Source organism: Gavialis gangeticus, unplaced genomic scaffold (genome assembly GCF_001723915.1).
Source record: "Gavialis gangeticus isolate Ggan-Ray unplaced genomic scaffold, GavGan_comp1, whole genome shotgun sequence".
Taxonomy (NCBI): domain Eukaryota; kingdom Metazoa; phylum Chordata; order Crocodylia; family Gavialidae; genus Gavialis; species Gavialis gangeticus.
In genome coordinates this window covers 99,535,527-99,547,255 of record NW_017728992.1, presented here as the reverse complement: position 1 = coordinate 99,547,255, position 11,729 = coordinate 99,535,527, and the positions used below count along the sequence as shown (strand labels likewise).

Sequence of the window (11,729 nt, the reverse complement as noted above, 5' to 3'; positions counted from 1 at the left end):
TGGGGGGGGGGGGGGGGACCAGAGCTACAAAGGAGGAGGGAGTCCCGCCTCCCAATGGAATTTCTCTCTCTGACAGGCAGGTGACCAGGTTCAGACCAAATAACACAGGTAAAAAAGAGGATGGATGTTAGGGATGTCCCAGACCAGGGCAGTGAAAGGGGGATTTTTTTCCCCACAGTCCATAACTAGTGCCTGCAGCACTGTAGTATTATGTAGAGGAGCTGAAAACTGATTAAAAAAAAAAGGGCCCTTGGTAAACTTTGAAATTTGCTGGTCCTGATGCATGGTTAAACTTTTGTAAGACACAAGTTGAAAACTAGGGATTGGAGGTTGTAATTGGGGGGGGGGGAGAGGAAAAAAGAAGCAGAGGAGCAGCTTAAGCAGTTGAAAAATGCTCATCATTTGATGGCTCTTGAAACCATGGCAGATGGCTGACTGTAGAAGAGAGGAAGAAGTGAAAAGTGTTTAGAAAGAAAGGCAGTGAAGAGACTAACAGAGCTCATTTGGATGCAAGAGTAGGCAGGAGGAGAGAGTAAGAAGGAAATTTTAGGAACTACTGCTTTAGAGCAGAGAAAGATAGTTGCCTAGAGGACAAGTTGCAACTTGCTCTGAGTACCTGAGGTCCTGCTGTGGCCTGTTTCAGTTACAATAGCTTCTGTCATTGGTGTGATAGGAAGTCAGTGGCAGAAGAGATTAAGCTCTGTGCTAGAAACTGTATGAATGTTTGTAACAGAAGTTAAACCTAAAAACCGGGCTGCGTTGTAGAGATTAAGGTGTTTGTACAAAACAGAGAATGAAGCAGTGTTGTGTGTTTTTTTTTTGTGCCTGTATTTCAGGCAAAGATACTGTTGGAAGTATAAGTGCTTGCACTCACTGGTAATGGGGGTGAGGTATGTCCAGAAATAGTGTGGATATCCTAGAAAGAAAAGTGTTAACAGCTTATTAAGGTTCTTGCTCTGACTGATATGGTTAACCAAGACAATTAAGGCGTTTTCTGAGTTTCTGGCAGAGAGTTAAAATGTGGCAAAATACTGGTGTGTGTTCTGATAGAGGGACACAACTCTCCCCCCACAAAAGCAGTGTAAATATTCAGTAGAAGCTGAAATTACTATATAACTGATAGTAAATAGTTTAAATCGGGGAATGATGGTACAAATGCTTAGTGTGCGACTCCTGGATTTGGTCTGTTTATGAAGAGGAAGGGGAAGACCTAAAAACTAACAATAGACTTCAGAGTTTTGAATTCAGTAACAACTACTGTAGCAAAGTACCCTGAAATACCAGCACCTAAAGCAGGGAGGGGTGAAATGGTTTTCGGTATTAAATTTGGCTAATGCTGTGTTTGCTTTATTTTGTTTTCTGTTTCCTTGATATAATTTTACATTTATATTCAGGGAAACAGTATTGTTTTATCTTAAAGGTTTCTCAATGCCCTAGCAATAAGAATATGAAAAAAGCTTTCAGAGTAAAAATTGAAGGGGAAAATTATTCCTCTAAAGGAAAAACTCATCTTTAAAATGGTAATTTAGTTAAATTATACCAAGGGTACTGGCATTTCTTGATACAATTTTTTTTCCAAATGAGAGAGGTCACAATTCCAGTGGCCAAAATGGTGCAGTGGGCCTTTGAACATTATTTTCAAAAATGATCCTTGTCATTCAGTATGTATATTTAAAACAAAATACCCATCCTAAGAATTGCAATGTGTGCATTACCACTGCACATGTCAGCACTGTAAATTTGTAAATATGAATAATATTTCACTGCAAGGAGTTTTCCTTGGCAGGCTTGTATGTGTGGTTTCTTTTGCAGAAACCATAGTATAATCAATCCAGTAGCAAAGGTGACTGATAGACCACAAGGCTTTATTTCCATTAACAGAGTTTTCCTCACCCAAGCCGTGTCTTTACCACTACAACAAAAATGGTCTAGTCTGTTTCATGGTGTTAGTCTTGTGGGGACGGGCTGGACAGAATTTGTCTAATATTTGAAACAAAGGGCAGCAATTCTTATGAAAGTTTCAACTCGTCATTTTTACTTGTTTGGCAAAATGGCATTTACTAAAGTAATATCTGTTATTAGCAACCAACCTGATGAAATCTTTTCAAGGCTATAAAGAATTGCTTTTGTATTCAAAAAGCTATTTATAACATCAAGGTAGCAGGATGTGTGAGGGGGAAAAATGCATTAACCCATTGTTTTAAATGAAATGAGTATCTGTAGAGCTAATGCTTCCCCAAGCCTGGGGCCTCTGTTTAAAAATAGTTAAAAATGAAGCTGAAATTGCCTTAGAAATGGTGTAATGTCACCTGCAGAGCCACAGCAGATTGAAATGATGTAGACCACCACTAAAGCATCAAGAAGTTGTTTGGTACAAGGAACAATCCAGCTTAGTTATGCATTGGCTGTGTTTGTAAAATGTTATTGATGTGATTTTTTTTTTAATTATACCTAACCATTGGTACATCAACCGAGAACCAACTGGAACTTCAAAATCCTTCATGAAAAGGACTTAAACAAAATACAGTTAAGAATGGAGCCTGACGATCTACTCCTGGCCATATAAGATCTGACAAAGCAGCAAAAAGTGAAGGAGGTTCATAACACAGCTAATAGGACCTCTGTTGTGATTAAAAAATTAAGAGAATATTTCAGTCCTACACTATGTTAAAGAAGCTACTCAATGCCATAGGTAGAAAATTTTTTTGGGCTGGTCATCTATTGCAACCCCCATCCTTAATGTGGCTTTACACTCGCTTCTCATGGCCTTGGTTCTGGGAGTCCTTACATCAGTGATCCAGTGTGTGCTTATTTGCCAGATGCAAGAGCTCTTAACCAGGCTTGGAGCTAGAGCAAGGGAGAAAGAGATGAAGGCTCTCCTCCAAAACTCCCTGTAAAGTCATATAGGGCCTGGTGGCCTGCTAAGGAGAAGATGTGTGGCTTGGATGTGGCAGCAACCCACATGCTTTGAGTCATATGTGAAAGGTCAACAACTGCTCTGTGTGATGCTACTGTATTCTGGGGCATTGAGGATGGGAGTGTAGCAGGCAAACTGAGTTATGCTAAGGCTTTTTTAGCCATAGTCTAGCCTTCCTGGAACCAAGCAACAAAATTGAACAGAGCATCTTCTGTGACAGTAGGAGATGTGAGTGCTGTGATTGGGCACTAGGCAAACAAGGCACAAGTTTCCTTATAAGGAATGTTCCTGGCACAGTGCCAGGGATTGGTGCACCATGTAAGGAATGCTTGGCACAGAACCAGGCAATTGGGCAATTTGTGATAAGAAACAGTACAAAAGTAATGGGCAAACAAAAGAGTGTGGACGTGTATGTTGGCATGCTGTGACCCTGGGAGGACACAGGGCTGCTGGGTCCCTACTCAATCAGCAGGGAGCCAGAAACTAAGACCCTACATACCCAGAGGCCTGGTAGCCCCAAAGGTCACTGCTGTAAAGTCTAAAGAGCCACTTGCCAGGTTTGTATTACAGGGAGGAAACATGTTGCATTGTTTAGGGGTTACTACTAAAATTAATTTGATATCACATGGGATGAGTTGCCAGATCAATCCAGGGAGGGCTCTGGCAAAAAAAAAAAAAAAAAATCCTATTAGTAACAGGCTTCAGTGTTGGTGTTAAAGTGAGGGATGTTTCAGACTCTGCTGATGGTGGGGGAGAACAGGACTCCCTGGGCCAAGTTAAGGGCACAGGCAGGCTAGGTTCTTGAGGTCAGTGGCAGTGCTAACCTAGGCCCTCTCCCCTCAGCTGTGGGACATAAGCATGCTCTTGGACTTCCCCTGGCCTCAAGAGCCTGACCTACTTGTGCCCTTAACGTAGCTTGGAGGAGCCCTTCCAGCCCCAGACACTAACAGCCTGAGATGGACTTGATTCCTCAAGACCAGTACTTGAGCCAACTGGGTGGCTCCAAACCAGCCAATGCTGTGCTTTCCTTTAGCTTGCCTGCTTCATGTCATCTGTTTTTGTCATGTTGACTTGGAGCCTGTAGGCTTCATCCACAACTGGACCAGCCTTGGCTTGTTGCGGGCTTCTCCAGCTTCCCCCTTCCATGCTTCCAGTACCAGTAGCATACTGACAGGGGTGTGGGAGGGGGGCCATGGCTCCTGCATTTGGCCCACACATGTGCCTGGTAGCTTGTGCCTGTTACGGCTGGAAATTCTGGCTGCTGCCACCCCTCCCCCGATGTCTGGTGTGCTATGGTGTCAGTTTCCCTGCGGAAGTGCTGTGGGGCAGGAGAGGGGCCCTGCACCCTGCTCAGCTCCTCCCTGGAGGGGAGATGCAAATGCAGGCATTGGCCCCCAGGCACCAGAGACCTATGGTATACCACTGCCCAGGGCACTCTGCTGTTAGGTAGGTGGGTGGATATACAGATAAAGCCATACTTTGTAACCAGGCTTGTCCCCTCTACTTGTCCCACGCTCTCAGGGCTGGCAGAGAAAACCCGGGGCTAGTTACGAACATGACACCCTGTGAGAGTAGTCTCAGCACTGGGGGCTCCTTTTACCCCCTTAGGGGCAGACAAGGGGTCCTGATGGGTTAAACAGTGGAAAGAGCACTGCACAGCAAGGTGAGATCCTTCCCTGGCTCCCTTTAGCAGTAACACAGCTAGATTAGCAAGCCTCAGTATTTAGCCTCAAGACTCCCTCTGCAGTTTGTTTGTTTGTTTGTTTGTTTGTTCAACATTTTGACCTATCTCAGTGACTTTTTCACCCTGGGTCATGCAACATTTTCCTAAACTGTACAGCTGAGAAAAATAACTCTCTCAGCACTGGTATGAATTCTTTTATCCAGGAAATATGCTATATGTCCCTGTGCTATATATGTAGCTAGATATAGATTCTCTCTTCTCCCTCAGCTTTTTGGGAGCAATGGTAAATATGCTACCAAATTTCAAACTGGAAAAGGTGTCCCCCTGGTGGTTGAGTTTGGGAAATGTTGGTGTGGCAGGGCATTGTGTGCGCCTGCCACTTTAAGGCCTTGGAGCTGGCAGCTCCAGGTTCCTAATGACGGCAGCCATTTTAGGTTCAGGTCTGCCTATATAAACAAGGCAGTTTGGCTGCTGGAGGTCAGGTAACAACACTGCTTGGCCAGAGGCTTGCTGAGTTTCGGATGGAGGTAAGGGAGGAGCTGTAGGCAATGGTAGGAGACTCCTTGTCCTGGGTATGACCTGAAACTACACCCTGCCAGGAGTAGGTGGCCTGGTGGGGCTCTCAGTGGTGCAGGAGCCCCCTGGAAATGCCAGGCCAGTGATCACCCCAGTGAAAGGCAAGTTGGGGTGCCGTAACTGCTAGCCCTCACCTTCAGGTGGGTCATGTTCCATTGGAGGTAGTTGTGGGGGAGTAAGCCCCAAGAAGGGGAGTAGAGAGTTGGAGGCCAGGTGTGGCCAAGGCTGCCTGAGCCCTGCGGGGGTTTGAGACCCTGAGCTGGAAAGTTGGGGCCACCTGAGCCCCCCAAGGAGGGAAGCCCCAAGACCCCAAGTAGAGGGGGCATTGTGAGCAGTGAGGAGGGCAGTGCTGTGGAGCCCCCAGTGTGAGGGGGCAGTGGAGTGCCAGCAAGAGGGGGCAGCAATCAGAAGCCTCAGGGAGAGGGTGATGGGGAGCCCAGTGAAGGAAGAATAGGGGTTCAGCCAGAGAGACTGAGAGCTGAGTCCTGACCCCAGTTAAGTCCTCCACCATTGGGAGGCAGAGTGTGGGTCAAAGAACACCAGTAGTAGTACCACGACCTGCTGCCCAGGGGTGGGGAGTGAGAGTCCCCTGTGAGACCCTGAGGCACCAGTCAGTGTGAGGTAACCCTGTTCCCTATATCCGTAAAGGAGGACCCAAGAGAGGGGTACTCCAGGAAAAGAGTATGGGTCATACAGTGAGGCCTGCCAGAGCTTCCCCTGACTGGCCCAGGTGGGGGCCAGGACAAAGAGGGTCAGAAGGGCAAGGAGGCCCACCACAAAGGATGCCCAAGAGCCAGGGGCCTGGACTCCTGACTGGCCTGGGGGTGGGCTGGGGCTAGTGTGAGCTAAAGGTCCCAGTGAGGGGACCACACCCAAAGGGGAACCGGTGGCAGGGAGATATATGGCCTGGTATGATGGTGGCAGTCTGCCTGAAGGGAGGAAGCCAGATGGGGTCCTACAGTAGCATTCTGGGCCCCATCATGGGGGCCTGACGTGTGAAAACATCGTAAGGTCATCTGCGAGGCTTGGGCTGCGGTGTAGGGGAGGAATGGAGCCGCAAATAGCACCCCCTAGCAGTGGGGCAGAAAATGGGTAGCCTCCTACTTAATTAACAGCTTTATTAATCAATTAAGATCAAGGCATGGCAGGCAAGAAAGCAGGTGGTTAGCCCAAGAAATAGGTGGGCGGGCCATACGGAGATGGGCCCTGGTAGGCCCCCCTGTTACAGCTGGCTAAATATATGGGCTTTGAGGCCTCAAAGCTAGCTTTTTTTTTCCAGTCAGGCTCATATGTCCCCTGCCTGAGGCTGACTTGATGAGACTAAAACGAGCATAACACTCAGTGAAAAAGAATGGGGAAGAGTTGTGGTCATTTTAGTAGCTGACATAGAAAGGGCCCCTACAGCAAAATGCAAGGCACAGGCAGCCAGTGATCTTGAGGTTAATGATAAACTAGGTGGATGGTTACATCCTGCAGTGTGGGAGCAGGCTTTGATGGGAGTGCTGCCAGAAGCAGGCTCCTTTTTTGCTAAAACAGTGCTTTTTCCTAGTGGGGAGCCCACAGCTAGATTGAAGGAAAACATTTAGGGGGCCTCAGCAAACTTTAGCAGTTGGGTGTGTAGGGATATAGAGCCTGGGGCCAGGGTTTGAAGCTGCTGGAACAAGTGTAAGTCTAGCTATGGGAAAAGTTGTGGCGGGGTAGGCAATTAATTATTTTGGACTGAGGGCCAAGTACAAAGTTTTGATATGCTACTGAGGGCTGTATGGGTAGCCCTGCCCCTTGACAAGTGTCTGGCTGCCAGTCCTCATCTTGTAACCAGAAGTCCTGCCCCCTAACCCCTGACCTTTGCCACCAGAAGTCCTTCCCATTGTCCCCAGAAATACTCCTTTCAGCAAGGGGTTTTGCCATCTTAGAACCAGTAAAATGCAAAATGATATTCTAAAAATTGAACATCTACAACATATTAATTTGATTTCAAAAAATATTTTTGTCCTGATTTACATGTGTTTGTGTAGTGTACATAGAGGCGACTGCACAGTAGCTTAAAATGAAGTCTTACCCACTCCCCATAATATACAAGAGTATAGGTTTGTGGGGGCTGTGGATATGTGGGGTATGGGGGGAGGGTGGCTGGGGTTTGTGTATGGCAGTGTGAAGGGAGGTGTGGGTGCATGTTTATGGTGGGGTATACCTGTGGGACATCCTATGAACACATACTCTGCCCCTGTGCCTGCAATCTGTCTCTGCGGAGAGAGAGAGAGAGGATCCTGTGCTCTGCAGTCTGGGGCTGCAGCTGGGAGCCACAACCATGTGGTATCCAAGTGGGGGTGGCGGGAAGCCAGGGAACTGGCTCAGGGTGGGCTGCGCAAACCTGTGGGGAGCCAAGGGCAAATAAATACTAGCTTACTAAACTTCTTTGGGGGACTCTGCAGGCTGGACAGAATGACCTGGTGGGCCATATTTTTCCTGCCCCTGGGTTGTGGCCATTTTGATAGGTGGAGCAGGGAGTTCCCTTAGCATAGGGGTTGGCAATGATTTTTGGCCAGAGGGCTGAAAAACACTACACTCCCTTCCTTGAAAGGTGCTAGAGTGCCGGCATGCCAGAAAAACAAAATGAGGGCAAGGGGTAGATGGCACGATGCTGTTGCCCCCCAGCTCAGACTCTGTGGCTAACAGCTACTCTGCTTCTAGGTAGCTGCTGGAGCCCAGGCTGCTCCCAACAGGGTTTGCAGCATCCCACCTGCCTGCTGAGAGCAGCCCAGGGTCCCAGCTGGCAGCAGCTACCCAGAGCCAGGGCCAGCTGCAGCCGGGAGGTTCTGGCATGAGCTCCCTAGTGGCATGTGCATCCACGCATCTGAGCGAGCAGTGGGGGAAGGACCTGAGGCAGCGCAGCCCCCATCTCTCCCCTGCTCCTGGCGTAGAAGTGATGGCAGGGTTCCAGAGCCTGGTGCAGCTGGTGGTAGCCAGCCTGGGCTCTGGGCAGCTGCAGGTAGGGAAACTGCTTGAGTTTCTTCTCTGACTTGAAGGAAGGAATATCTTAAATAAGAATAACAAAGTATTACAGAAGAGGGGATTTTTCTTGCCAGCACCTTTACAGCATAAAATATTGTAAAACCTCTATAATATGGCATGTGCTTGTCTGCTTCCCTCCCTCTCCCCCATCCATCCATCACTCCCTCCCTCTCTACCTAAGCTTTATGACCAGCAAAGATTTCAAAGTTACAATGTAATGAAAATTAGCATGGCTCCATTCTGCCAGCTGAATTGGGCCATACATTTCTATGTAGGGGGGTGGCCCATTGGGACCAGGCCTGCCCCCCACCTTGTCCTAGCTATCTTTCTGCTGGGACATGTTCAGTAACCAGGAAGGGGGTGCAGGATGCCAGCTTCCCTCCCTCCCTCTGCCCCACCAACCAAACCAGCTTCTAGTGGAGAACATTGTAATGGAATTGCTAAAGGCCCTGGGAGGTCCATGCTTGCTGCTGGGGGTGGGTGGGTTTGTTTAGTCATCTTTCTTGCAAGACTTGCTGGCTGCACACTAGCACTTACCAAGCATTTGACCTCCCTGCTTCTGATAACAGTCCACCCTACAACTTTCCAGTAATGTCATGACTCCATAAAAGTAATGCGGTCCTCAGCTCTCTGAAAACCACCCAACCCACCCCCCATTAGCCATACATGCCATAAATATCAAAAGTAAAACATCACTGGGACATGGCCAGTGTAACCAGGCTGGCTGGCTGGCTGCCTGCCTGCTACCCTCTCACCAACCAGCCCTCCATCCATCACCAAGTGCCATACTGCATGTGATTGGAGAAAGGGAACACTCAAACTTATACAGTTGCTTCATAGTAGTAATACTGAGAGAAATATCAAGGGATTACTCAATGGACCATGGGAGCACATTGTGAATTGGTGTTTTATCCTATTGTATTGTGCTTACTGGCAATGGGTGTATTGTAAAAAAAAATAAAAATAAAAAATATATTCACTAGTTGACTACCAATGACATTGTTGAGTAAAACAAAAATGTGTATACTGTTTTAGCTTTATTGTGATTTTTTTCCCCAATGAAATGGATTCCAATTCAGTTTATAGTAAGGGGGAAAAAATAAAGATGAACAAAAAAATTCTGATTTGTACTTGCTCCTGCTTGATTTCAGGGCATGGACCTGGGAGAGGGGGAGCTATTTGCAGCTGGCCAGGGGTGGGAGTGCAGTAGCTTCCCAGGCTTGACACACAGCTGGTCAGGGCCTGTATTTCAGATTGGTTGGCCTCCCCTCCAGGTACCTCAATAATATGTCTGGGGATAGCTACCTGCAGCATAACACTTCTGGCCTCTCTATAGGAAGCAGAGTGCTTTTTGAAACCCTGGCCGTGGCTGATTAGCAGCTCCCTGCTAGGGTAATGCCTTGAGGTAGCTGAGACCCATCTGATGAAGACATGCCAATATCTGTGTATGAGAAGGAGGTATTTCAAATTTATTGAATTTGGATGAAAAGAAGTTCTCCTAGAACAATGTTTTCTTTGGATGCACTTAATTCTGTAGAGGCCTAAAGGCAGCTGAACAAATTATCCTGGGCTACCTTCGAAGTGCTATTCCTTGTTTTCCTCTCACCTTCTCCCTGTCCTTTGAGAAAGCTGAGAGGAGAGAGACGGCAAGGGAGGATAAAGCAATCCTGAACAAAATCTGATGAGCTCTCTGCAGGAGAGGGGAGCAGGTTGCAGCTGGCGGAGGGAGCAGTCTGCAAACCTGACTGGGAAAGGTGCTGCATGCAGGATTTTGTAAAGAAAATTGCAAAGAAAGCATTGAAGATTATTATTTTTTGCAGTGCATCTCCCATGCCAGTACAGCCTGGAGAAGAAGAAAAAAAAACTCAGGAAAAAAAGCTGTTTTTTGGAGCTGTGGGAGCAGGTATTAACCCCAACCCTGCATTGCCCTTGGCAACCATGCATATGAAATGTATTATGCATTATCAATTTGCTAAAGGCTGTGGGAGGGCCATGCATGGAGAAGTTTTGCAGACTGCCTGTTTGCCACTGGGGGTGGGTGGGGTTATTTAGTCTTTTTTTTTTTTTTCTTACAAGAAATGCTGGCTGCACCCTAGCACTTAACAAGTATTCAACCTTCTTCCAATAACAGTCTACCTTGCACCGCTTTCCAGTTAAGAGTCGCAATGCTATGACTATTAAAACCCCCAAGCACAGCATCCCCATGCTGAGGTGGGCGCGGTCTTGGAAAACCACTCACCCATCTCAAAGAAAACATGACACACATAGAGCAAAAAGAAAACACTTTATTCAAAACGCTGTATTAAAAAAATGGGAGCTTAACAATATAAAATATACACACAGTGTTTAAAAAAAAAAATACCCCCAAAACTCCTGCAATTCTGACTATATTTCACTCTCTTCATTCACAGGTGGTTGCCACCCCGGTGCACTCTGCCTGTGAAAATTTTCTGCAAGGAGGGGGAAAGAGGAAGACGAGGAGGAGGAGCGGGGGTTTTGGAACACAGTAAGAAAAACAACAAGCTTTTGCATCTGTCCTCCACTCACCCCGTCCTCCTCTTCCTCCCCTTCCCCATCCCCCAACACACATGTACATACAAGGTCAGTGGGACATATTACCTAAATATCACCTGGGATGCTGCATGTCCTGGGTGTTGGGTCTGGCAGGCAGTATCCTGCCCCTGGATTTTTTTTTGTCATGGTTCTGAAATGGAATGTGATGAAGTTCAGAAGGTTTGCAGCATTGAAGGAAGTCATGTTACCACTCACTCCAAAGTTTCAAACTACTTGCACAAAACTTGCGATTATGGTGATGCTCCAGCTGTCATCAGGAGTTATGTCCACAGTAGTGGCGGCACACGAAAGAGGCTGCGGGGGGCACAGGTAGAGGGTACGTCGGCGAGCCCAGGCATGGGAAAAGCTGAGCTGAAAGCCCCGGATGCTAATTAAGACTATCAGCTCGGAGAGCTGGCAAAGCAGCAAATAGGATGCTGTGTCCAGCACGAGGAATTAAGGGCTGACTGAACAGTCAGCTTCTGCTGGTGAAGGGGATGGCATGGAGGAAGATCTGTGGGAACACGGAGTGATGGCAGTGGTGCAGGACTCACCAAGGAGACTCGGGAGAGTATTCCGAAGACGTACTTGCCTGAGGAGCCAGGAGGACAAGTTAAGTTGTAGCATCCAAACTTGTGACTTAGTCCAGTGGGTGCAGGATTCTGTTCCAGAAACCTGAAGAAAGGAAAAGGAAAGGTCAAGCATCAATATGAGTTCGGGGTGTTGGCCCAATATAGTTCTGCCCTGAAGGACAAGGGCAGGGACAAGCTGTGTGATGGTCAACTTGGGACCCATGTGGGGAAAAATGGGGCAAGTGACCCAGGACAAGAAACCAGATGTCTAGAGATTAATCAAGGCAAGCCAGACACTGAGACCTGCAGAGAGGGGACCTCACCAGGGATCCTGGTTTTGTCTGATTAAAAACCCCAAATCCATGATAAAAATGAAAGGCCCCCCACAGCCCCTCCCAGCGCTGCTGGTGCCCCA

General features: G+C 47.5%; 1 long non-coding RNA gene across 1 annotated transcript in view; it reads right to left on the bottom strand.

Annotated features, from left to right (window-relative positions):
* LOC109299628 overlaps nt 1–10,067 on the bottom strand; it is an 18,270-nt gene extending 8,203 nt beyond the window's left edge. Inside the window, exon 1 of the long non-coding RNA XR_002097941.1 lies at nt 10,055–10,067. This is a non-coding gene — a long non-coding RNA (uncharacterized LOC109299628). The remainder of the gene's footprint in view (nt 1–10,054) is intronic.
* Nucleotides 10,068–11,729: the final 1,662 nt, after the last annotated feature.